General features: G+C 40.4%; 2 long non-coding RNA genes across 6 annotated transcripts in view; both read left to right on the forward strand.

The window, feature by feature from the left end:
• Nucleotides 1-24,745, forward strand: part of LOC110348936 (uncharacterized) — a 122,803-nt gene that overhangs the window by 80,386 nt on the left and 17,672 nt on the right. The gene's annotated exons all lie outside the window — the stretch shown is intronic.
• Nucleotides 1,303-23,841, forward strand: LOC110348935 (uncharacterized). Of its 4 annotated transcripts, XR_002394590.2 has the most exons (4): nt 1,308-2,442; nt 3,700-4,256; nt 4,472-4,539; nt 13,067-13,238. It is a non-coding gene; the product is annotated as an uncharacterized LOC110348935 (long non-coding RNA). The 4 variants fall into 4 exon arrangements; XR_015446184.1 differs by lacking the exon at nt 13,067-13,238 and adding an exon at nt 22,633-23,841 and having other exon boundaries at nt 1,303-2,442; nt 3,700-4,539; XR_002394588.2 differs by having other exon boundaries at nt 1,303-2,442; nt 3,700-4,539.

Raw genomic sequence — 24,745 nt, forward strand, 5'->3', positions numbered from 1 at the left:
ATGAAGATTAAAGCATAAATTAATGCAATTGAGACTAAGAAAACAACCCAAAGAATCAATGAATTAAAGAGTTGGTTCTCTAAAAATTAAATAAAATTGACAAACCCTTAGCCAACCTTATCAAAAGAAGGAAAGAAAATATTCAAAGCCAAGCAATTAGGAATGAAAAGAGTGAAATCACAATGAATCCTGCAGAAATCCAGAAGCTCATCAACATCTATTTTGAGAAACTTAATCTAATAAGATGGAAAACACAGAAGACATGGACAGATTCCTAGATACATATGAATTACCAAAGCTGAATCAAGAAGATATAAAAATTCTAAATAATCCAATAACAGTCAATGAAATTGAAGAAGTAATTCAAAACCTACCAACAAAGAAAAGCACAGGTCCTGATGGTTTCAATGCTGAATTCTATAAGAAATTTAGAGAAGTTCTAATGCCACTACTCCTCAAATTCTTTAATGAAAGTGAAAGGGAAGAAATACTCCCAAAGTCATTCCTAGAAACAAGTATTACCCTGACACCAAAACCAGAGAAGGATCTAACCAAAAAAGAGAAATACATGCCAGTCTCTCTAATGAACATAGATACAAAAATCCTCAAAAAAATATTAGCAAATAGAATTCAGCAAATCATCAAAAAGATTATACACTATGACCAAGTTGGACTCATCCCAGGCATGCGAGGATGGTTCAGCACATGGAAATCAATAAATGTAATACACTGTATTAACAGAGCAAAGGACAAAAATCACATAATCATCTCAATAGATGCAGGAAAAGCATTTGACAAAGTGGAGCACCCATTCATGATTTAAAAAAAAAACTCTGCAGGAAATTGGAATAGGTGGTCTTTATCTCAATCTGATAAAAGCTATCTATGAAAAAACAACAGCCAACATCATACTAAATGTTCAAAAACTGAAAGCTTTCACTTTAAAATCAAGAACGAGACAAAGATGTCCACTATCATTATTCCTATTCAATACAGTTCTGGAAACATTAGCTGCAGCAATTAGACAAGAGAAAGAAATAAAGATAGGAAAGGAAGAAGTTAAACTATCATTATTTGCAGATGACATGATGCTATACATAGAAGACCCCAAAACCTCCAGCAAAAGACTTCTAGATTTAATAACAAAATTCAGTCGTGTAGCTGGATACAAAGTCAACACTCAAAAATCAATAGCATTCCTGCACATAAATAACAAACTTACTGAGAGGGAAATTAGGAAAGCCACCTTTTTCACAATAGCATCAAATAAATGAAGTATTGGGGAATGTAATAAAGGAAGTAAAAGATCTTCACATCAAAAACTATAGTACTCTGAAAAAGGAGATTGAAGAAGATATCAGAAAATGGAAAGATATCCCTTGCTTGTGGGTAGGAAGAACCAACACTGTAAAAATGACCATAATCCCAAAATTGTTATACAGATTTAATGCAATCCCAATCAAAATATCATTAGCATAACTCACAGAACTACAGAAAACATTCCTAAAATGGGTTTGGAGGTAGCAGAGACCTAGAATAGCAAAAACAATTCTGGGCAACAAAGGCAAGGCGAGGGGCATCACAATCCCTGACTTGAAACTGTGTTACAGAGCTACTGTAACAAAAGCAGCATGGTACAGGGAAAACAACAACAACAACAACCAGTCCTGATGATCAGTGGAACAGAATAGAAGATGCAGAAACAACTCCAAACACACTCAGCCACAAAGGGGCCAAACACTCAGCCTCTTTAACAAATGCTGCTGGAAAAACTGGCTTTCCACATGCCAAAGGCTAGAACTAGACCCATGCCTCTCACCATCCACTAAACTAAAATCAAAATGGATCAAAGATCTAAATGTTAAAATAGAAACATGAAACCTCCTGGAAGGGAGAATAGATGGAACTCTTGAAGACATAGGTATAGGCAAAGTCTTTATGAACAAAATACTGATTGCACAGGAACAATTACAAAGAATCAACAACTGGGATCTCATCTTACTAAAAAGCTTTTGCACAGCAAAAGAAACCACAAACAGAATAAACAGACAACCAACAGAGAGAGAAAACATTTTTGCCAGCTGTTCCTCAGGCAAAAGACTGATATCTAGAATACATAAAAAAACTCAAAAAGACCCAATCCAAAAATGAACCCTCAGAAGCCTACTTGGATAGCTGTGGCTAATTATCTTTGGATTCTCAGTCCTGCCTGTAAGGCCAAACTGATACTTTTGTAGTCATTATGACTTAATGGAACTTTTTTTATATGGTTGCCTAGAAACCACTTTTTCAAGCCAAACGCCCTCCAAAACACACACAGCTTTCTCTTAGGGGAAGATGCAGTTTTAAATCTGGGCCAAAGACCTCAGGTGAAAAAGGTGACGGATCCACAGGGAGAAATCCATATTGAATCAGAGGTTCTTGTAGAAGCAGGAGAAGGAGGTAGGATGGGCCTCCCAGGCTGAGAGCTGGGTGTAGTCCTAGCCATCTATGGATCTGGTCATCAGGTGTCTCTTACACCTGGTCTGTGATCGCCAATGTTGCAGATGGAGAAGCCACAAAGCCAACAGCAGATTTGTGATTCCAGCTCTCTGCGAGCTCGTATTCCTGTCCAGGGACAAAGATGAAGTCCTGGGTAAATGACTAGGCAGGGAAGATGGTAAAACACTCAGCAGAAGAATGTATTAGAAGAAGTAAGATGACCCACCGAATAGAAATGGAAATAGAAGCAGAACTGAGGTTTCAAAAAAGGGGAACTACAAAGCCTTCAGGCACAAGGGGAGTTTTCTCTGCTCCCCACCTCCTCTGCATTCTTTAATTCTGTAGATCTATTTTGTCTTCATGGCAAGCAGAAGATGACTCCTTTGAAATCAACTGTGAATGTCATGTTCTGGTCAGGGCAGAGCTTTCCTTGGGAGCTGCCTTATTTTCCACTAATTCTGTGTAGATGATATCACCTGTAAACTATGATTTCCTGGTGTTGTAGGAATGACAGAGCCAATAGGAGCAGGCAGCTGGCTGACATTCAAGTCCCTCGTCTAGGACATGGTGTTTCCTAGGACATGTTCTCTTAGTTTCAGGCCACGATTAAACTTGACATCCAATTATAGTCACTATTCGTTATGTACACAATTTTGCTATAATTAACTGCCAAATTGCTGCTAACAAATCCAGTTAAGTAACATAAATTCATCTTGTTATGCATAACCATGGCCTCTGAAGGACAATAAGCATTTTTAAAATAAGTTTTCATGTTTTATTAGTAACTCACTCTCATGGGGAAGCCATGGTGCTTTCTGTTAAATGGAATACTTAGAGCTGGAAAGCAGCAATAGATTAAGGACATCATTCTGGGGCTTACAAAATGGCTGTTTTACAAAATTTTAAATGTTATAAAAGTTTTGATTACCCAATTTTGGAGCTTTTGTTTTTGTTTGCTTGATTGTTTGGTTTATTTTCTTTTGTTTCGGGAGAGCGCTTTGCCCAGGAGTTGTCATACGAAGTACTTGTGTGTGTGGTCAGGCCCCAGTGGCTGGGTGGACTATGGGAAGGTGTTAGGCAGGATGAGACTGAACAGAGTGAGGTCAGAGCTATATCAGCAGTCAGGACCTCCAGAGGCATGGCCTAACCTACCCTCTTGTCCAAAGCGTGGGAGGTACATGAAGGTGAAGTACTGAGCAGAACCCTTTCCTTTCTAAGTAGGTTACGCAGAGCCGGTTCTCAGCTTAGATGTGGGGTCTGAAGTTAAAGCCGCACATACGCCTTGGCATCCGTGTCCAGGAGAGGCGGTGAAGGAGACGTCAGCAGGGGACCTGCTCTTCCGGCTCTAGTTCCAGAATCCTGCCAAAATGAAGTTTCGAAGGCAAATGGGGTTTCTGGTTTCTACAGCAACCTCTTATGATTCCTGAATAGAAAGAACGTTTAATCCTCTCCTCACCGCTGGGATTTCCCAGACTAAATCAACGGTCCTTCGGGACAGCAATAAAGTCAGCAAAAGCAATTATCCTCAGACAAGCAGACGGGCAGACTCTTGTCACTGCTCATCCTGCAATTCCATGAGAAGGATGAAGCCGAGGATTTGTGTCTGAACGAAACTGCCCTTCCATAACTCCAGGGCCCTGCCTCTCACAGCACCCAACTGGGTAAAGCCAAGAGCACCATCTTTTGTTTTTTCAGCAAATGACAGCTGTGCATGGGATTTGGAGCCAAGGTCTCACAGGGATTTAGAAGTTCAGCAGGTGCAGTACTATCAAAAGGTATCTCATGTCTGAGCAATTTAACTAGATGTCCTGGGCCAAGAGACTCACTGTTGTCATCAACCAAGAGAGTTGAGACATCTTAATCTAAAAACACTATTTTCTATATTGGAGCTTTGAGGCTGAAGCTGATGAGCTAAAGCTTTCTTTTTAAAAACAGCCATCTTCTGAGGAAAATCCTCCATATTCAGGATTATTTTCTCTTTTGGGAACAGGAAAATTTCCTACTCATCCCCCTGGACTCCTGCGGCAGTTTACTCTGTGGCAATGTCCACAGAGTAAGGTAAGCACCAAGCTGTTCACTAAGCTCTTACTAATCAAGATCTTCATTTCGGGAGAGGCTCAGAAGGAACCGAAAAGGGTTTTCATTTTTTAAATTTTTTTTCCCATTAAGTTTATTGGTACATTTTTGGTATAAAATACAGTTACATTCATCATTGAGATCTTGTACCATTACATGAGTATCTTGATTCTCATTTTTTCCTCCTTCCCCTGCCCTCCCTTCACCCCCTCCACTTTTCCCTATTTGCAAAGACCTTGTTTCCATTTTTTTCCTTTTCTCCTATTTTTTCTTTTCCCTTTTCTCCTTTCCCCTACCCCTCTCACTTTCCCTGCACCTTTAGACCTTTTCTTCCTGTTACACAGTATCAATTATACATTTTAAAATTATAATATCAAGATCTAGGAGACATTACCACAGATTTTACAGAATTTAAAAGGATATAGAAAGCATATTTCAAAAATCTATTTTGAAATAAATTTGACAACTTCTAAGAAATATCTTGGAAGACAAATTAATGAAACTAACTCTGGAGGAAATATAAAATTTGAATAGCACCTATTAAAGAAAGTATAGTCCTAGCTTGAAAACCTACCTATATGACAAGAGCAGGCTCATATACATTATAATTGATAAATTATATCAAACAATTAAAGCAGAAAAAAAAAGGAACACTTCTCCCCTCATTTTAGGAACTCAACATTGTGCTAATCCTAAAACTGGATAAAGATAATAGAAGAAAAAAGTATGAACATAGATAGAAATGTGTTTAACAAAACAAACTCTTAGAAGTCAGATCTGGCAGTATGTAGAAAGTAGTTTTGTTATAGGGATAGCAGTGTTGGTTCAGCATTGGAAGATCCATCTCCAAAAGTCATCATTTTAACAGAGGAAAGGAAAAAGACATATGATCCTGTCACTAGTTGGAGAAAAAGTATTGGACTACATTCTACAGCTGTTCATGGTAAAAGCTGTCAGGAGACTAGTAGAACAGAACCTTCTCAACAGATTAAAGACATGTACTCCATACTTCCAGTGAGAAAGCCTTGTATGAATGGAGAAGATACAATGCTTTCTCCTTAAGGTGGGGAACAAGGGCAGATATGATTACTCTTTATCTGTCCATTAAACTTTGAAAGCTAGGCCCCACCAAAATAGTCTGGCAATAAAATGGCACAATTAGAATAGGATTGGCAAGGTAGAAGCAAAATCTTTGTATGTAGATGAAATGATCATCTACAGAGAAAATACTCAGAAATCTCTAGGAGCCCCTAGAACTTGTATTTGAATTTAGCAGGATTAGAAAACACAAGGTATATATAAAAATTCAGGCCTGTGTATACTTGCTATAAATGAAGAATTGGATATTGAAATTTAAAAGTTATGTAGGAGTACAAAGGACGTAGAAAAGTTTAAAAAAAAACAAAAGCAAAAACAGTGTTGGAAGACATTTAGTACCTAATTTTAAGATTTCTTCTAAAGCTACAGTAATCAAGGCAGTGTTGGTATAAGGAAAGACATATAGATCATTTGAATAAAACAGAGAATCTAGAAATAGAACCACACATATATGGTCCACTGAGTTTTGAAAGATTATTTAACATTAGCATTTTATAGAATATAAACTCAATTCAAGAGTTGAGAAAGAGATAGTGTTTTCAGCAAAAAGCACTAGAACACCTGGTATCCATATATAAAAAATTAACCTCAACCCTTGATTTCCATACATGAAAATAACTTGAGGGGGTCTATGAACCTAAATAAGAAAGCCTAAAAGTATAAAACTTTAAGAAGAAATTATAAGGGAAAATGTTTATGAATTCAGGGTAGGCAAGAACTCCTAGTATACAAAAGACATGATGTATAAAAGAAAAAAAATTGATAAATGAGATTCCATCAAAATTTAGAACTTTAAATGACATCATTAAAATGAAAAGTAGTCCTTAAACAGACCATATTTACAATGCATATAACCTATGACCAGAATATATAAAGAACTCTCACAGCTCATTAATAGACAACCCGATTAAAAAGTAGACATAAGATGATAAATAGCCAGTACAGCACAAGGAAAGGTGTGCAACTCTAGAATCAGAAAAATACTAAGTACAATAATAAGATTGAATTATACACTCATTAGGGAGATGAAGTTCAAAGTTTTAAAAGCCTTGTCATGACTTTTTCTTTTTGTTGGATTCTCCCCCTTTGTGTTTAATTTGTCACACCCAATGGATTCATTCTGCTGGATTTCCTGGGGTTGTGATCCTCATTGTCTTTTCCTAGGGTATTGTCTAAAATTTTTTGGAGTCCCGGTTTGATATTCATGAAGTTCCTGAGGTGGTCTTTTTCATGAAAATATCTTATTTCTCCGTTAATTTTGAAAGATAGTTTTGCAGGGTACATCAATCTGGGTTGGAGGCTGTTTTCCTTGAGGGCTTGAAATACATCACTCCAAGCTCTTCTTGCCTTGAGGGTTTGCACTGAGAAGTCTGCTGTGATTCTGATGGGCTTTCCTTTGTATGTGATTTGTTTCTTTTCTCTCACTGCTTGTAGAATTTTGTTCTTCTGTTGGATTTCTGGAATCCTATTATATGCCTATGTGTAGATTTTTTTTTGATCAAGGCTAGCTGGAGTCCTATATGTCTCACTTATCTGTATGTCAAGTTCTTTTTCCCTCCTTGGGAAGTTTTCTGCCATCACTTTTGTCAACAGTTTTTTTTTATGTCATCTGCACTCTCTCCTCTTTCTTCATTGACTCCAATCAGTCTTATGTTATTCTTCTTTGCATCATCTAGCAGCTGCTAGATTGATTTCTCGTGTTCTTTTACAATTTTAAAACAATTTTTCTTTTCCTGGTCACTAATTGCAATCTTATCTTCTATATCTGAAATTCTATCTTCACATTGGTTCATTCTGCTGTGCAGACTTTCAGTGGAGTTTTTAATCTCCTGGAAATCTGTTTGCATCTGTTTTATGGATTCCATTTGTTTCCTATGTTGGGAATCCATCATGTTCCTCAGATCCTCTATTTTTTTAATCTGTGTCCTCTCTAGATTTATTAATCATGTCTTGCACCATGAGCACAATCTTTGCTGTTATCTGAGTAATTATTTCTGATTTCATTTTTCCCAGATGCTCTTTTGTTGCTGGTTCAGAGAGTCCAGGTGGTTGAGTATCAGATTGTTCCATCTCGTTTCCCTTTGGGGTTGCTGTAGGTGATCCAGAAGTCTGTTTTTGAGGCTTGATTTACATGTCTTCTCATTTCTACAGGGTGGGGGGGTGCTTCTGGCTCCCATGCGGCTCACTTTCTCTGCCCTAGGAGCTTGGTATGGCAGCAGGGGAGCTTCCTCCTGGGTTCTGGGACTGGCTCACCTTCTCTGCCCTAGGAGCTTGGGATGGCGGCGGGGCGGGGTTGGGGGGAGCTTCCTTCCAGTTGCTGGGACTGGCTCAGCTTCTCTGACAAGGGTTTTTAGAGCAGAGAGAATCTTGTCTCAACACTCTTTGCCTGGTGCATGTTCTTTGAGGAAGATCATTTTCTAGGGTGTGCAGACTGAGGGATTTCCAGACAGCTTTAGCACTTTTGATGGTCTGATTGATTCACTCTTCAATGCGTAGATGGGAGCCATCAAGGCTGGAAGGAATCATAAGAATTTTCCTGGCTCTGCTTCTAGAATCTCAGTCCTTGACTTCAGGGTGGAAGGCTCGCAGAAACAATTGGGGGGATTCTGTCATGCTGGCGGCCATTGGTAAGGAGAGGGGAGTTCCTTTGAAATGAGCACTACTCACACTTGAAATGAGCCTTAGTGGCCGCCTTGGTGAGTGGGGCTGTTAGTTAGTCTAGGAAACTGGAATGTATATTTGCTCTTTTTCCATCTGCTACCTATCTCTCTGATCCATTATCCATCTGCACATTAATCCCACAGTGACGATTTAGAGATTATAAAGTGCTCCACTTTGGGCTGTCTCCCTCATACCCACCTTGCAATAGCATTTTTCATCATCTGTGTTAAGCAATCTCTATGGGAAATCCTATCAAACTACTGTGAAAATGTAATGAGTAAGTAGCTATATAATGGCTAGTTTTCCTATCCAACAAGGAAATGTCATATCTATGAAGTTTGAGTTGATATCATAATAATGACGCCACCAACAGCACTAACAACATATGAGGTGTGACTGAAAAATACAGTGAATGTTTACATTTTTTAAAAAAGTGTTTCAGTAAAAGACACATTGCCATGAATCTCCCTCCAAATATGGCCCCACACTTTGATCATGCTTATCCTATCGCTCTCACCACTTCCTGCAGCAGCTCTGGAGTCCTCTTTCCTGAGTTTCATCACTTGTGCTTTCGTGGCTGCCTCAATGTCCTGAATGGATGCAAAAAGTTTACCTTTCACGATCACTTTGATTTGGCATGAGCCAGAAGTCTCAAGGTCCCAGATACAGTAAATAGGGTAGATGAGGATGCACAGTAGTGTTTTCTGAGGCTGGCTTTCTGTTGAATGGCACTTAGCAGCAGCATGGACCATGTTTTTGATCATATTTCTTCAAGACAATCACAAAAGAAACCTTTCAGAACTGCTTCAGAAACAGGCAAGAAGAATGGGATAAATATGTTCAAAGTGAGGGGAGTGTTTGAAGAGAGATTAAATGCAAAGTGTTTTTTACTATAATTTAAAATGTATACATTCCCCATATATTGTGATCACCATTTTCAGTATTACTTTATCTTATTACTTTATAAGTTTATCTCATGTTGCAAATGGCCCTACAAAACAACCGCATCTAGTTCTCACACCTAATACCAATAGCGTGTTTATTAGGCTCCATGTTGGATGTAGTAGGAAGCACTTTGTCTACATCAGTGAATCTCAAGTGAGGTTAATTGAGCCCTCAGAGCATACTTGGCAATACTGTATCTAGAGCAGTTTTGGTTGGCAAACTGGAGAGATGATCCGGCACCTAATGGGGAGACCCCGGAGATGCTGCTGAATGTGCCGCAGTGCCTGGTCCCCCTGTCTCAGGTGCTGTGGTTAAGATACACAGACCTGCAGTGTCTCCCCTCATCTTCTCCACCAGCCCCAAAGGTAAATGATGTAATTGTAGCACAAACTGGTTTCAAGTTTAGAAAACCATTTTCCTTTTCCTCCTGAGTGCATACCTACACACCATTCCTCATTGGTAAAGTAATTGCTGGCCAGTGGGAAATATGTAGAAGTGATGTTGTTATCATTACCAAGTGATGATTCATCAAGCCTCTGGCTCCATCCTCCATATCCTGTCTCCCCCAGTTTATCTGCTGGCTGCAGATGCTCCAGAGGAGGCCTCTGCCTCACCTACAAGACAGAGGAGCCAGAAAGTGGTCCCCATGGAGATAAGCCCACTCACTGGCTGACCTTGGACTGCAAGTGAGGAATAAGTCTTTCCTGTGTTGAGCCATTGAGGCTTAGTGGGTGCTTTCTTGCACTAATCATCTATTCCAGGTGACAATTGCCCTATTTTACAAATGAGAGAAATGAGAATCACAGAGCCAATGTTTCAGCCAAGACCAGGTTCAATGTTTTGTGATTCTCTCACCATCTTTACAGGTCATCTTGACCCTCTTGTTACTGCAATTCCTGGATGCCTTGGACCACTCTGTCCTGAAAGTCCCTCCCCCAGCACAGGAAGTGCTTTGGCTTCACTGCCTGACCAGTGCAGGTTCCCTGCCGTCCTCAACTGGTCTCTACAGTCAGAGCAAAGCTAACACTGACAGTCATGGGTTATCTGACTTGGTCAGTCATGGAGACCAATTGAATTGAACTATGTGGACTCAGCTCAAACCGTGAAGCTAGGGGTAGACTCCAACCATGTAAATCAACAGCTCCTAACCATCTACTGTGATGGGCTCCTCTCCTAGCACATGATCTTGACAAGGTGTTGTTGTGTGCTTAAAGCAATGAGACCCGCACTTCCTTGAGAATGTCACACAGTGCAGAGATAATGCACCACCTAAGTGGACATTTATATTCAGCGATAGGACCACAAGATCAAACGCAAGTCACCCACACATCTGCTGCGCTCCTGTGTGACTGTCGGCCAAAGGAACTGATTCTACAATTTTGCAGTGCTTCTCTGCAGAAGTCTAATGTGGTTATCAGGCCTGGTGAGACTGTGTTGGCTTTTATTATAAGTGAATAAAGAAGACTCAGAATATGAAGCTCCCAGCAATGTGGAATGAAGGAGCAGAGACCCAGATCTACCAGCATTCACCCTGATGAAGTGTACACTTATGCTGTGTACCTACTACTGCTGATGACTTTTGCATAGTCATAAAAGAGTACCTCTTGGACTAGTTTGCCTTTGACTTCACCTGCCTCACTTAAAGTCGACATTAGAATTAACACACGGGAGATGATGGCGTGAGGTGTTTCCTAACCGTGGGGTCATATTAGTTATGACAGCAAATAAAATACTTCCAAAAGACAATCTTGAATTTTCCTCATGATAAATATAAAAGAATCAGAAAATCAAAGTTCAGGCCCAATCAGTTTTTTGTATTGTGGAGATTTCCACTGAAGAACATGGCATCAGTTGCAGGGATGACATTTAGTAGTTTCTGCCACCTCTGTGACATTTCCTGCTGCATAAAAAGTGGAGAGTGATTAGTATCTAGAGAATGGTAGGACAAGTGAACTAGAAATGCCGATCATGGAGAAAGGCCAGTTATCAAAAGATTCCAAGATCATTCTCTGGAACTGGAGGAGAGAAATGTTTTGGAATTCACACTGACTGCACTTACTGGACGGATCTTTTATAGCTCACACATATTTGCTGTAAGTAACATTTAGCCATTTGCTCTGCATCTCCCACGTTTAACACAGTAAAGTAAATGACCCATAAATAAGAAATGTTTCTTCTGTCAAAAGGGTTATAAATATGCAAACAATACAGTACCCATTAGTATGTATAGAAAAAGGAGTTTACCGCATTTCCTTGATGGAAGCTTTTCAAAGCTTTTACAGGGACTTTGATTACTGAAAATGGCAAACTTCTGTTGGAAGAGATACTGTAACCTATGTTCCTGGTAACTGTCATCCCCTCTGTATTCACACTGTCACAAATGTCACCTAGGAACTTCGACTGGCCCCATCCTGAGACTTCAGGGCCACTAAGACCTCAGAGGCGTTGGCTGATTTCCTTGCTTTGGGCCACAGAATAGGACAGAGAGTTTTAGGAGACGCTTGGAGCTACAGCAGGAGGGTCATGTAGGAATGGGAATGTGGCACACAGGCCGTGAGCCAGGACTGAGTCGCACGCTTCCCTGGTGAGCCAGCTGTGAGCCTAGGAAGACAGAGAAACACTGAGCGCATAAAACAATCTCTGACACACACCTGCTCCATACTGATGGGTCCTTTCTTTCATGAGTGAAGTGTTTCCAAACAGAATGAAAACAGCCAAAAAGCTGTATTTTCTACCTTCTCTGTCACAATTGTGCTGGCAAGTGATCACCACGTCTAATTCAGGCAGTGTCTGTGAGGGCTTTAATACAGTCCTGCTAGTATATCCTGATTATATACATATTAAAAAAATGAACTCCACATTTGAAAAATTGAGTGGAAATTAGAAAATATGTAGAGGAAGCAATTTAAGAAGGATGAACTATAAGTATCCAGTAAAAGTGTATATAAATTGACAAATAAAAACTCAGAGCCTCAAGTAAAATTATTCTTTGAGAGTTTAAGTGCACTAGTAATTGATGTAATGGAAATCTGTGTAATAACTTAGCATCAAGTCCAGTCACTCATGCGGTGATAAATGGGATCCAACCCATACTCTCCCTTCCTCCATCAATGACTACACCAGAGGAGGACAAAGCCCTCAGGACAAGAAGCCCCCAGGAGCCACAGGATGGAGGAGGTTGGGACCCCAGATCAGCCAGGAGCTGAGACTCCTGCCTTCCCACATCAAGCCCCAAAGTGACAAGAAGAAAACCTGAATGAGTTAGGCAGTGACATAACACAGACTCCGCAATTGAGCAGCATTTGTGACTTCAGTTTCAGCATTTTGTTCCAATCTTCATTCATGTCAAAGACGCCCTAAAGTGAATTTTTCAATCTTGGCTGCAGTGTGGACCTCAAAGGAATTCTCTTTAGTCAATACAGTGTAAAAAAGACTAGAGTTATACAAAATTTTTAAAAATCAATAAATTTATATAATCTAGATTTCTGTTATTTGAAAAATTGGCTTACACTTCCCTTGGGACCATATTCCTCTCTCAGAGGGTCTGGAGGTGCCCATGCTGTTCCCTACATGTGCTTCATGTTCCCCTCCACGGGGCCACCCTAAGCCCGTCACTTCTCTGTCCTTGGTATTGTGACACTGCCACAGCCAGACCTCCTTGAATGACCTGTAACCCAGGATTTGTTACAGTAGCAATGTGGGACACATTCTTAGAGCATCAGAGTATTACTTCATCATTTAAAAGGTGTCCAAATGATGGTCAGGTTTGGGAAATATCATTTGGGCTTTGTTCTTCTCTTCTCAGGTCTGCATTTCTGAACACTGGCTCATTCAAACGCCAGAGATGATGCAGCCATTTTAATTTTTCTAAAAGAAGCTTCTCAGGAACACAGGACCATAGGACAAGAACAACTCTTCCTCCTCCTCCTCCTCCTCCTTCTTTGGCAAGATAGAGGAAGATGGAAAAATATAAGGCCAGTGTGTAATGTATGTAAAGATTATAAAAATCCAACATGAGACCTACACTCAGGGTACTCCTCAAGCATGAAGTCTACTTCATTATTGTTTTTTAGAAATAATTTCTGAGAGTATCAACTTAGAACAAGCTTCTTTGACAAAACCTACTGCTTGTACCATTCACCAGCCAATTAATAATTCTTTATTCCTAAGGATGATGTTTTAAAGAGAAAGCTCTCATTTCAGAGTTACAAGGGCCTTGGAGGTGCATGTGAAGTCTCAGATGGCATCCTTTGGGGTGCAAGACAGGATTTCATGTACATCATCTGGCTCCCCATTTAAACTCTTCCAATTTCTCAGATTTTACCTCTTTCAATTTTCTTATTCCTCTATCTCTTCCTTCTGCTAGTTCTTCCTTTAACCCTTTTTTTTCAATGTCTGTTTCTGTTCTCTAAGAATCACACTGTCTTACGAGAAAGACTGCATAGTCCTGTAAATTTTGGGGTGTAGCTCAGCAGCAAAGCATATGCGCACCAGGCGTGAGGCCCTGGGTTCAATTCACAAGCCAGTGATGGTGATGATGATGGTGATGATGAGGATGATGAGGATGAGGAGACAGTGATGATGTAGAGGCCTTGTTTATATGGAGTAAATAAATAAGATCTCTTTCTTTGGCAGTGGAAAAATTGTATATGGCAGAGACAAAAAAAAAAAAAAGAAAGGAAATACCTGAGTTGCAGGTGTGGCTATGTCTGTGTGCTCAGAGGATGTGCTTTGTCTCTTCCTATCTCCTCCTCCTGTCTTCTACTGTGTCAAATCCAAGAAGCTAAACTCTACTGTCTTGGTGATTTAGAACTCCTAAAGTTCCAGGCTTACATCCCTTCAGTTTTGTGTCAAATGGAGATTAAACTTGCTTTGTGTTTCCTTCCTCTGGAGATTCCACACTCCTGAGGTGTGAAGAAAAGAGTCCAGAGGGCGGTCCTAAGACGCTCTCCCTTCAAATGAGTCTTGGAACTTGGATCGCAAGTGAGTCCCACCATTCCCTATGAGGAATGGCTTTGATGTCAGAATGACTGATGCCAACAGCATGGTTTATGTGATCACATGGTTTATGTGATCACATGCTTTCCTCTGGGGCTCTGGAATTTGGGGTGTCCAGGCAGAGGTTGCCATCCTCACCAGCCTTCAATAAACCCCAGACACTGAGTCTCCATTGCGTTTCCCTGAGGGACACAGGTCACACGTTGCTGGAGGAACCGAGTTCTGCTTGTATGGCTCCACTGGAGAAGGCTCTGGAAGTTTTCTCCAGGTTTCCCCTCAGCTGCCTCTTCTGCACCTTTGTCTTCATAATCATAGTTAGGAGTTGATGCTATAGTGAGTCTTGCGAGTCTTCCCAGACTCAGTTACTGGACCTGATGGTGGTCTTGGGCACCCGGACACACTGGAATTCATTCGAGTTGCACACTTGGTTAGCATAACAGACAGAGAGACAGACGCTGGGCAGATCTAACAAGCTCCAGCCCTGAGCTCCTCACCGGATGGCACGCTCCACAGAGCAGGGGGCCAGCAGTTTCACATCATCTGGGGCATTAGTGTCTCTGCACAGGAAATGAAGGTGGCACCAGTGGCATGAGAGAAGTGGGACCCCCTTGCCCTGACTAGCTGATGGCAACATTTGCAGATGTGCTGGTGATCACTTAGGTTTTAAGATATTCTAGGGCGATGTGGTCGGGCAAATCAGAGTCTTGGCAAACAGCATTTGTGACTTCCTTAGAAAAGAGGACCTTGTGCTGGGCTGGAAGAGCACAGTCATCTCCAGTGCTGGGGGCATAGGGTGGTCAAAAACTACCCCTCCACTGAAGTAAGCGCACCTTGTACCAGGTCTGGGCAGCGCTCCAAGATCTCTACGTCAGGATGCATATTCCTCCTCAGCCAGTCCCTCTGCTCTGAGGTTGTCATCACATACCCATCCATGCACACATTTCTGTGCCTGGAAGTGTGTCAAACCCTCACTGGGACAATGTACACTGATTGGCCGGGGCTGGGTCACATGATCAGTAGAGGAGCATGGGGTCAGGAGTGTGGGGCAGCTGACATGAACTTGGAAGGAGCTGAAGAGGAGTCAGTGGTTCTCAGCAGCAGCACAGCACCGACAGGGACAGTATTGTTGGCAGAAAAGAATCCGGCAGGGTGAGGTGGATGTCCAGGTGCTTGGAATTCTGTGAGTGTGTCTGGCTATTGTTGCTTCTTCTGCCCCTATTAGTCCAGGACTCGATTTCCTCAGACTCCCTCTGCTCATCAGGGTCCATGTTTGTTTGCTTGCTTGCTCTCTAGCTTTCTCTGTTGTGTTTTCTCTATTCCTTTGTCTTCTGGGTTTATGCTTCCAAATACAGTGAATATTAGTAGTGTTAGGGAAGGAGCAGGGGAAGGGACTGATCGAGTTGGTATCTTCACTAAGGGTTGAATTTTAAAATCTCATCTAGCTGGGGATTTAGCTCAGTGGTTCCGCCACCTGCCTCACAAGCTCAAGGACCTGAGTTCGATCCCCAGTACCAAAATAAAATGAAATAAAATCTAGACGTTTGTACGCAGTGCATACAGCACCACAATGGCTGCTGCAAAGCTCAGCTCTTCATTCTTCTCCTTATGGTTATTATCAGCTTTTGATTGTTCCATTATGAGGCACTCTCAGCTTTTAGTGCCTTCTATCTGCCAATAAAATACACAAAAAATCAGGACTAAGAGTTGAGGATGATAAAATCAACGATTTTCCTTCCCTTTTAATTTCTTAGCAGATATAGTTTTCTTACAAATCAAGCTTTTATGGAAAGGAGGAGAAAAAAGAAAAAGAATCTAAAAATCTGTTAACTTGCAGTTTGCCAACCCAGTCTTACTAAGATGCTTCCTCATGTCTTCAGTTCCTTGAAAAACCCCACATCCAATGCACCCTACATAACTTTGCTCCCTTCAGTCCACTGGGGAAAATAGAAGTTGAAATACATTCACAGTGTACATTTTGCTTTCTAAAATTACATTTCTTGAATGCATTGTATGGCAAGTAATGGTAACTAGACCCAGTCCCTAGGTCTAGGATGTGAACACTACACTATGATTAACAATCCTATTAAATGTAAGTAATGTCCGCATTCTCTATAGATCATCAACCCAGCAGTGAGCTAAGAGAGTACTTTTGACATTTAGTTTATCCAGTGAGTGAAAGAATCACTGAATCCTTTAAATTAAAATAATTTTTGTTTGTCTTGAGTCCCCTCGTATTTCATCTTTTTACTACATTTTTTTTCTTCTAGCTGACACTCCACAGAAAATGCAACATCCTGAACCAGATAAAACAATTTTGTTATGACCTGCAAGATTCATATTAAATAAACCATACAAGTTTTTAGTAACAAGATTGGAAGTAATATAAGAAAATATTTCTTCCTCTCTCCCTCTTTCGCTCATTCTTTAACTACTTTTTTTCTTCCTTCCTTTCTTTTTTCTTTCCTTCAGACACCTTAGTGTCTTTTTAATGAATAAAGAGGGAGAAGAAAGAAATAACTTCAGGCAAAGAAGTTCCATCAGCAGTGGTCAATTCGCTCCTGTGTGTTATAAAACAGCCACTGTTTTAATTTCGAATCCTGCATTTGGGATTCCCAGTCACACCCTGTTTCACTCTACCTGCGCTGCCTTTTCCCTGCAGCTTTCCTTCCCACACTGCCTAAGCAACACCCGTGTAATTTACTGGCAGGCCTTCATTTCACACTGTATGCAGTCTTTCTCGGTAACGAGAGCAGTGGGAGAGGCTGGTGGAGCCCAGCCCAGAGAACACTAATTCCTTCTGCCTGGAGCTGCAGGGACAGGGCAGGGCTGGGACAGCAGTGCCTAAGCAGCAGGACGTGTCCCTGTCCTCAGAACCTCAGATTTGAGGAAGAGCAAAAAGTGATACAGAAAATTGGATGAGATTCTACAGATCGCAGTGGGGCACAGAGGAGCTCTTTCTCCTTATAATTCCGTAGCACATCTCTGAACATCGACTTTGATGTTTGACTCAGCCTGGCAGAAAAGTTCGTCCTCAAGCACTCGTATGTGGAATGACTAGTTCTGGTGTTAGAACTGTCTGGTGACTTAGATTGAGGATGGCATCTCACGGCCAGACTCCCTGGGAAATCTTTCTGTATATGAGTCCCTCTGCGACAGCCCTCTCTGGCAAGGCAGTGGCCCTTCATGCCACCCTTCCACATGAATTTCTCCTGGCTGCAGGGGAGCCTGGGAACAGCATGGATGACCTTGGTTGGTGGAGCCAAGGACAGTTTTCCCTCCTTAGCAGGGTAGATTTCTCCTGGAAGTTTTGTCTTCTAAAATCCACCTGAAAAGTGAAGTTGAATTCCTGGATTGGTTCTCCTGCTGATCTTCCCTCAGGATCTTATTTTGCTGACTGCCCGCCACTGAGCTGGGGCCTGCTGTGTGATGTCACTGTCCACCTGCCTCACTGACCACAGCATAAATGACCTGTGCCTTCTGTCACCAGCTAGCACAGGTCCTTGCTTCAATGATAATGGAATTAAAGCTGAGACACTCTCCATGAACTAAAGGGCGCACAGTTCCGATGAGGTGGACCAGACTGGCCCAATCACGCAGGACAGGCCAGTTCACCGGGCTGGCTGCTGTTGCCCATCGTCTCACTCCTGGTTTTGTAGCTCTGGAGGAATCCTTATAGCTTGAGGAGCAATTTGTTTTTCCTGAGATGATGGTTCCTGCTTGGGGGTGGTCTCAGCATGGGCGGTCTTCAAGGCTTTCATTTCCTGGAATTCTAGGTGATTATAGGTGTAGGACGATGGCTGGACACTTCCAGACATTGCTCCAATTGGGTCTGCAATTGGACATTGTGGAAGTCGATGATTGCACGTTCCTGAAAATTCCTCAGTATGAAGGGATATGAGATAGGCTAGATATATTTAGGGCTAATAAACATTGTTTGATAGGCACTCCTTGAGGGATTAGCACATCTACGTGCAGAACTGGCAAGATTTCTGTACCCAAGCTTTAAGGTATTAAAGAAGATGGATAAAATGAAAGCAGAGATGCCAAGCGGTATCCTGCTTTATGCTATGTGTTGGGCATCTGCAGGTCCTCCAGGGCACTAACTACCACAGAAGAAAATGCAAACCGTGCCTGTAATAAGTGAGAGCTCGGTGCCCAGGAGTTTGTCCTCTGTCTTTAGGGTGATCTCTGCCTGTGTCACCTTTAAGTGGAACCCTTGGCAGCAGATTATGCAAAGCAGATGTCAGATTAAGGTTGGGAGACCTCCCGCATCTCATATTGCTAGTAAAATTTGATTCACATACTCTTTCATTATGTTTAATTTTTAAATTAATCAAACAAAAATAAAATTTTGTATAAAACATATGTATATATTGAAAGATCCATAACTTCTTTCAGCAACAAAATTTTATTTCAACTATGTTTATGGGCATTTTTAAAGATGTGTTCTGCTTTATTTCTCTATAAGCAGAAGATGATGAATATATGCTAATGTGTTTGCGTGCATGTGTGAGTGGTGTGTGTGTGTGTTTCACTGAGAGCCATGATTATAAACACTGGTTGTTTTATGGGTGCCAATCTTGGAGATGATAGTTCTGGGAGCTACTAAGCAGGACCTTTTTGTTCCTTTATTAAATAGTATTAGACAACAAGGTGGTGGAGTGCTTCATCTTGATTTTATACTTACACTACTCAATCTTACTGCTTCTTGCCACTTTTGAGTTCCACCATGCTTTTTTGTAGCAAGGTCCACTCAGGCAAATTTTCTTTTTTTTTTTTTTAAAGCAACTTTTGCCTAAGAAGACTTTATTTTCTGTTATAAGTTCCAGAGAGAAAGGACCTCATTCCTCCTGTTCAGGTCCCATCTACCATCTACTTATGTTGGGCTGGCAGCTTACAAGGTATTCCTTGAGGAAATAACCGATTCTTCAATTAAAAATAAAATAAGAACTGGTTCTGAGAATGAGCTCCATGGTTCCCAGGTTCAAACACAGACTCTGGGTCTCTGTTGGCTTCCAGAACAGTTCATCTCTTCCTTCTCAGTTATGTCATTGGGAACTGCATTTTCTGGCTAGGAATTTCCCTCCCACTATTATCATTTCTCCAGATCACCTTGTGCACTTCTGGGAAGTTCTTCTTTCCCTTCTTTATCTCTTTGGTTCTGGAGAAGCCTTTAATGATTATCCTTTGTGAAATCCTTTTTAGGGATTTCATTTGAATTCTGTTGTAGCCAGTCTGAAGGAGACCCTACAAGAAATCCAATCATTCAGTACTTTCTGCACAGGTTTGCTACCCTTACCTTTAATTTCTCACCTTTCTGTAAAATCTCTGAGAGCGCTCCTGCAGTATTCGCAGCTGTTTACACCCTTTAAATCTGCTCACATCGATAGAGCCACTTGTTTTATCCTGGTAATTTACTGTCCCAGATGCTGCTCACTAGCGCAGGGTTTTTGCCAGTTAATCCCAGGTTGGGCATTTTTCTCAATTCCCTGGATGCATCGTTTCTTCTCCAAAAAGAAACGACCTCCCACTGCTGTGGGAAAGGTCGAAAGATTGTTCTCACAACCCCTTTCCCTCTCATCAGAACATTTTCCTTCTGTTACTCATGTCCTCATGGGGAGGGGATAGAAGGATTTACACCATGCACACAGTGGTGCTTCCCTCTGTTAAAAAGAACATCATCTCTCAAGTGTTTTTGTCCAATTCGATATATTGATTTAGTTTGCTCAGTTTAAATTTTCAATGTAAAAAAATTCCTGAAGGTATTGTTCATTAAACTGAAGGTGATCGTAATCTATTTCCCTGCATAGTTATTTGTCTTTTTACAAACAGTAAACATCCCAATAAATTTTATTTGACAATCATCTTTACTAATAATTGATGATATAGTTCCTCAAAAGTATGTCATCATTTTTCTTAGGAGAAATTTACTTCAAAGATTGTAACAAGCAATTCATTTACAGGGTTATCATGTTTAAGCATCATTTCCCCCAATAAATTATAGTTTTCTAAACTTTCTTGTTAAAGGAAATGGATTTGCATTGAGTTCTGCGTTAAATATTTTTGTTGTTTTTTTAGTAGTTTGAGAATACAGTCACAAAAGGCAAAAAGAGAATCTTTAAAATATCTGTCCTCTAAATTTTCTTTTTACAAGCTGATATTCCTAAGACAGGAGAAAGACAAAGACATGTTCTATGGTGGGGATAATTACAAAGTACCTGATCCTTGACGGGGAAAGTGACAGGAGAGACCTGTGTACTCCAGGTGGATGGATGGGTGCTGGGTGAAGAAAGGCAAGCTGGAAATTGCCTGTAATTACGGAAACCACCACTTAGCTCTGAGTGAGGCTAGGAAAGAGAAAGATGGGTTTAATCAAGTTAGGAAAAGGGACAACTGATGTCCACGTGGCTGGTTGTGTTTGTATGTGCTCTGCCGTCTTCTTAATGGGCTCCCCCGTGCCCTCTCTGTTCTGATACTGAGCTCCTGACACGTTTAGAACACCCTGGCTGCTTTGCAGAATGTGATGGATGCTGGGGAGAAAACAGCTTTGCAGAGGGATTGTTCCATTTGGCTTTTCAGCCTGGGGTGTTTCTTCCTGATTTTGATGGATGTGTAAACTTGGGCAAGCTATGAGGCCCTACCTATGAGGCCAAAGAAAGTGGTTGGTCATTTCCACCTCATAAAAATCCAAAGATGCAGGATTATGGCGAGAATCACTGGTTATCCGACTCCCCAAAACACATACGGGCATCATATGCATGGAAAGGAACGCGATTGGAAGTTCCTGTCCTCTGAACTGTGAATTCTGGGACAGGACTTTTCCCAGCGTGCTCAGGAAGCACTTGAGGAAACCATTTTCGGGGTCTGTGAGAGCAAAATTGTCTCCTTACAGCACTAAGACGCGGTGTGGACTTTGCCCTCCACGTCTCTGGTGAGGGGCGCCGTCTTCCTAGAGCGCAGGGTGCTTGGTGACATCACTGCTGGGCGGTGGGGCGGGGTGTGCACCCTCCTGTGCCTGCTGCCCAGTTCCACAGCCCACTCAGAGCAGGACGAGGGACCCTCTCCCCACGTAATTCAGCTTATTTTAGAACATCTGCTGACTTTGCTGTCTTTAGCTCTGCCTGCTGAATCTCTAACCTCGTTATCTTCAATAAAACAATATTCAGAAAATACAAAGTTTTCCTTAAATTTATGAGGGCACAGAACAAATACACTGTGATCTTGATTTGAAATATTTTCCCCAAAACTTGTATAAGTATTTTTCAAATGTTAGGTAGGGTTTTATAATCCAATAGAGCTTTATTATAAAATATCAGTTGAGTTTATATCATAGGTTTCTTGTGTTTAACTTTGAATAGTTGGAAAAGGAAATTGGATGCACCTTAAGTAAGTGAAATAAATCAGGCATGCAAGCTTAAATATCAATGGTTTCTCTTCTATGAGAACTCAAAATATAAATAAAGAGCTAAATAAAAGATAATAGGAAGTGGGGAGATAGGTCTTTCTCGAATGCAAAGGGGATCAGGAGATGCAGAGAAAGGGAAGGAGAGGAGGTGGATCGAGTTACGGTCATGTACCAGCTCTCCGTGATGAATGTAATCGTTATATGCAGTAAACACATATTAATAAAAATAAAGACAAAAGACAGAGAGCTGAGGATTGATTTCCTGAACCTAAAGCTGTGCTAGCTCCATAAAAATATCATAAAATGTAAAAATGGCTGATGAGATATTTACCTTTTTTTGAGAAAAAAAATCTGCCTAAGAAAGCCCAGGTGGAATTTGAAAAATAATACAAGAAAATAGAGCTTTTCCTTAGTTTAATAAGTGTTAATTTTTTGTATTTTATTTATAGACATTTCAAATATGTCTCAGATTTCAGCATTGTTTTGTAATTAATCTTTCAGAATTAAAAAAGATATTGAATATTTTAATGTAGATATGTTTCAACTAAAAGTCAAAACTTTTGATGTTATTTTTCAAGATGGAGAAAAGGTATTGATACTTTCTATAAGTAAACTATCATATCAATTATAAGTAAATTACCAAGGAGGTACATATATCTTCATTCTTTTCCATCAAAATCAGATATTTTCATGTAGTGAATCCAGAAGTGAATACAACAATCTTACTGTCTTCTACAAAGATAGACTGGTAATATTTGCAAAAGATTCTCTCTCTCTCACCTTGTTCTCTCTTTCTCTCTCTTAAGAACAGGTAAAATATGTTAAAGCTTTGTACCATTGACATTGCTGGATTTCTTTTGGATAGAAATCTAGAAAAAGAAATTACAGAACTTCCATTCTCTCATCATACAATATTTCACCAATTTAGAGATTTCTCTGCCAAACTGAAAATGATGCTAATCTCTCAGATGCAGGACCTGACGTTGCATTAAAAGTGAGTGAATCTGCATGTCTGTCTGAGCTTGCCCTTCTGCTTATATTTGTCTGGACCAGCAGCAAGTATCCACCAAAGACTTATTTTCCTCTGCTGAAGATGTCACATTGTCCTCCAACTTGGCGTCCTTTGGAGCAGCTAGAATTCCAGGTGTGAATGATGGTCCCTGCTCAAAGGTCTTCTTGTGTGTGATTTCTTGATGGAAAATACAAGTGGTGGAACAGGCACATTGAAAAATCTTGTCTCGTGTACAGAGTATGTCGAGGGCAGAGAGCTGAGGGGTGAAAACGCTGGCTGCGTAGCACAACCAAGGCAGTGATAGGAAAGGCAGGAGCAGGCAGTTCAAGGGTCCCTGATGTCACAATTAATGTCTTTCATAGTGCAGTAAAGGTCTTTAATTTTACTAAATCTCAGCACTTCAACTTAACTCTCTTTAAATATTTTGTGCAGGATATGAGAAGATCACATAAAACAGTACTGCTTCATACTGAACTGTGAAGGTCACAGAAATCAATTTTGTTAGTGTTTGAGTTCTGAACTAACATAATAACTCTCCTTTTGCCTGGAAAACACCTCTTTTAGTTGAAAGATCAACTAACATACAAACTGCGAGATATTTGGATTTTAGTGTTTGGCAGATGTTTTCTCAAAAATGAATTCAGTGGGTTTGTCACTTCAAGGAAAACAATTGACAGGATTTGCAGCCTAAGACAAAATTGAGTTGTCAAGCAAAATGTAGAGCTTCAGAAAACTTTTGTTTGTCTTGCAGGCTTAACAGCTTTTCAGTATTCAAAAATGTAGCTGATGAGATCACTGATGATATGAATGAATGCAGGTTTTTGGATAGACACAAGGAAAAGCATGTTTGGCAGAAAGTGGACAGTAGCCTCTAAATCATTAATGAGTGGTGTTCCAAAATCATGAAGAGCTAAAAGAACTATTAACCAGCAAGATGCCAATGGGTTTAACATAAAAGACCACAGAATGTGCATTGATTTGGGTCTAGATTCCAGCCTACACCTAATATTTACAAAAGTACACTTGTTGATTTTGAGTGTCAGATCAAAGAAGAATGCTGACATTTACCTGAAAAGATTTTGTGGTACTTAGCAGTATTTTTCAAAAGCTCTTGTCTTTCTTACTGTTGTGTATCTCAGTAAGCCTGTACATTTTTGTGCATTTCAATCAAAAACATAATATTATATGGTGACTGCACAAGATGATCTGAGATCCAACTGTCTTCTATAAAGCTAGATAGATAATTGATATTTGCAAACATTAAATATTCCTTTCAATAAAATTTGATTTGTGAATTACAGTTATTTTTGTAAAATGCTTATATTCACTTCTAATAGATTTATATTCTTATTTTAAATGATTTTAAAATTGTTTCAGTTTTAACTTCTAATACAGTAAATGTGAATATAATGTCGCATAAAGCAACTCTTTAAAGTCATTAATCATTTTAAAAATTGTAAAGTAATCTGGAGATGTTAAAATTTTCAGAATCAGGAGCCAGTTTTATCCATGGCCTTTGATATTATACCTACCACACAGTAATATTTTAAGAACTGTTTTTCATTGAATGAAAGAAATACTTTATCTCCTTACCTACAAAGTCATACAAATATAGAAATATCTGTGGAACAACATCTGTGTGCATGTATGCACATGTGTGGATGTATGTGGGTGGACGTATGAATGTGTGTAAGTATGCATGTGTGTGGATGTATGTGGACATGTGCATATGTATGGACATATGCATTGTGTGGATGTATGCATGTGTGTATGCATGTGTGTGGACATATGTATGTGTATGGACGTATGCATGTGTCCATTATTTAAGACATTGTTTGTTGACTACTATAAAAACATACCCCAAATATATTATAGCCCAGACTAGATAAAAGTTCATCTCTGCAATTCCCAATGCAAAAACAGTTGTTCTCTATCATCTATGGCGCTTCTACACATGGCAGTGAGGCACTGAGCCCTTTCTGCTCTGTGATTCTGCCATCTCCACCGTGTGGCTTCTAGCAAGACCACACTTACCTGAGTCGGCCAACAGAGGAGAAGCAACCACGAAG

The sequence above is a fragment of the Heterocephalus glaber genome, unplaced genomic scaffold (genome assembly GCF_053883595.1).
Source record: "Heterocephalus glaber isolate CG9 unplaced genomic scaffold, H.glaber_assembly_v1.0 deba00001687, whole genome shotgun sequence".
NCBI classification, from domain to species: Eukaryota; Metazoa; Chordata; class Mammalia; order Rodentia; family Bathyergidae; genus Heterocephalus; species Heterocephalus glaber.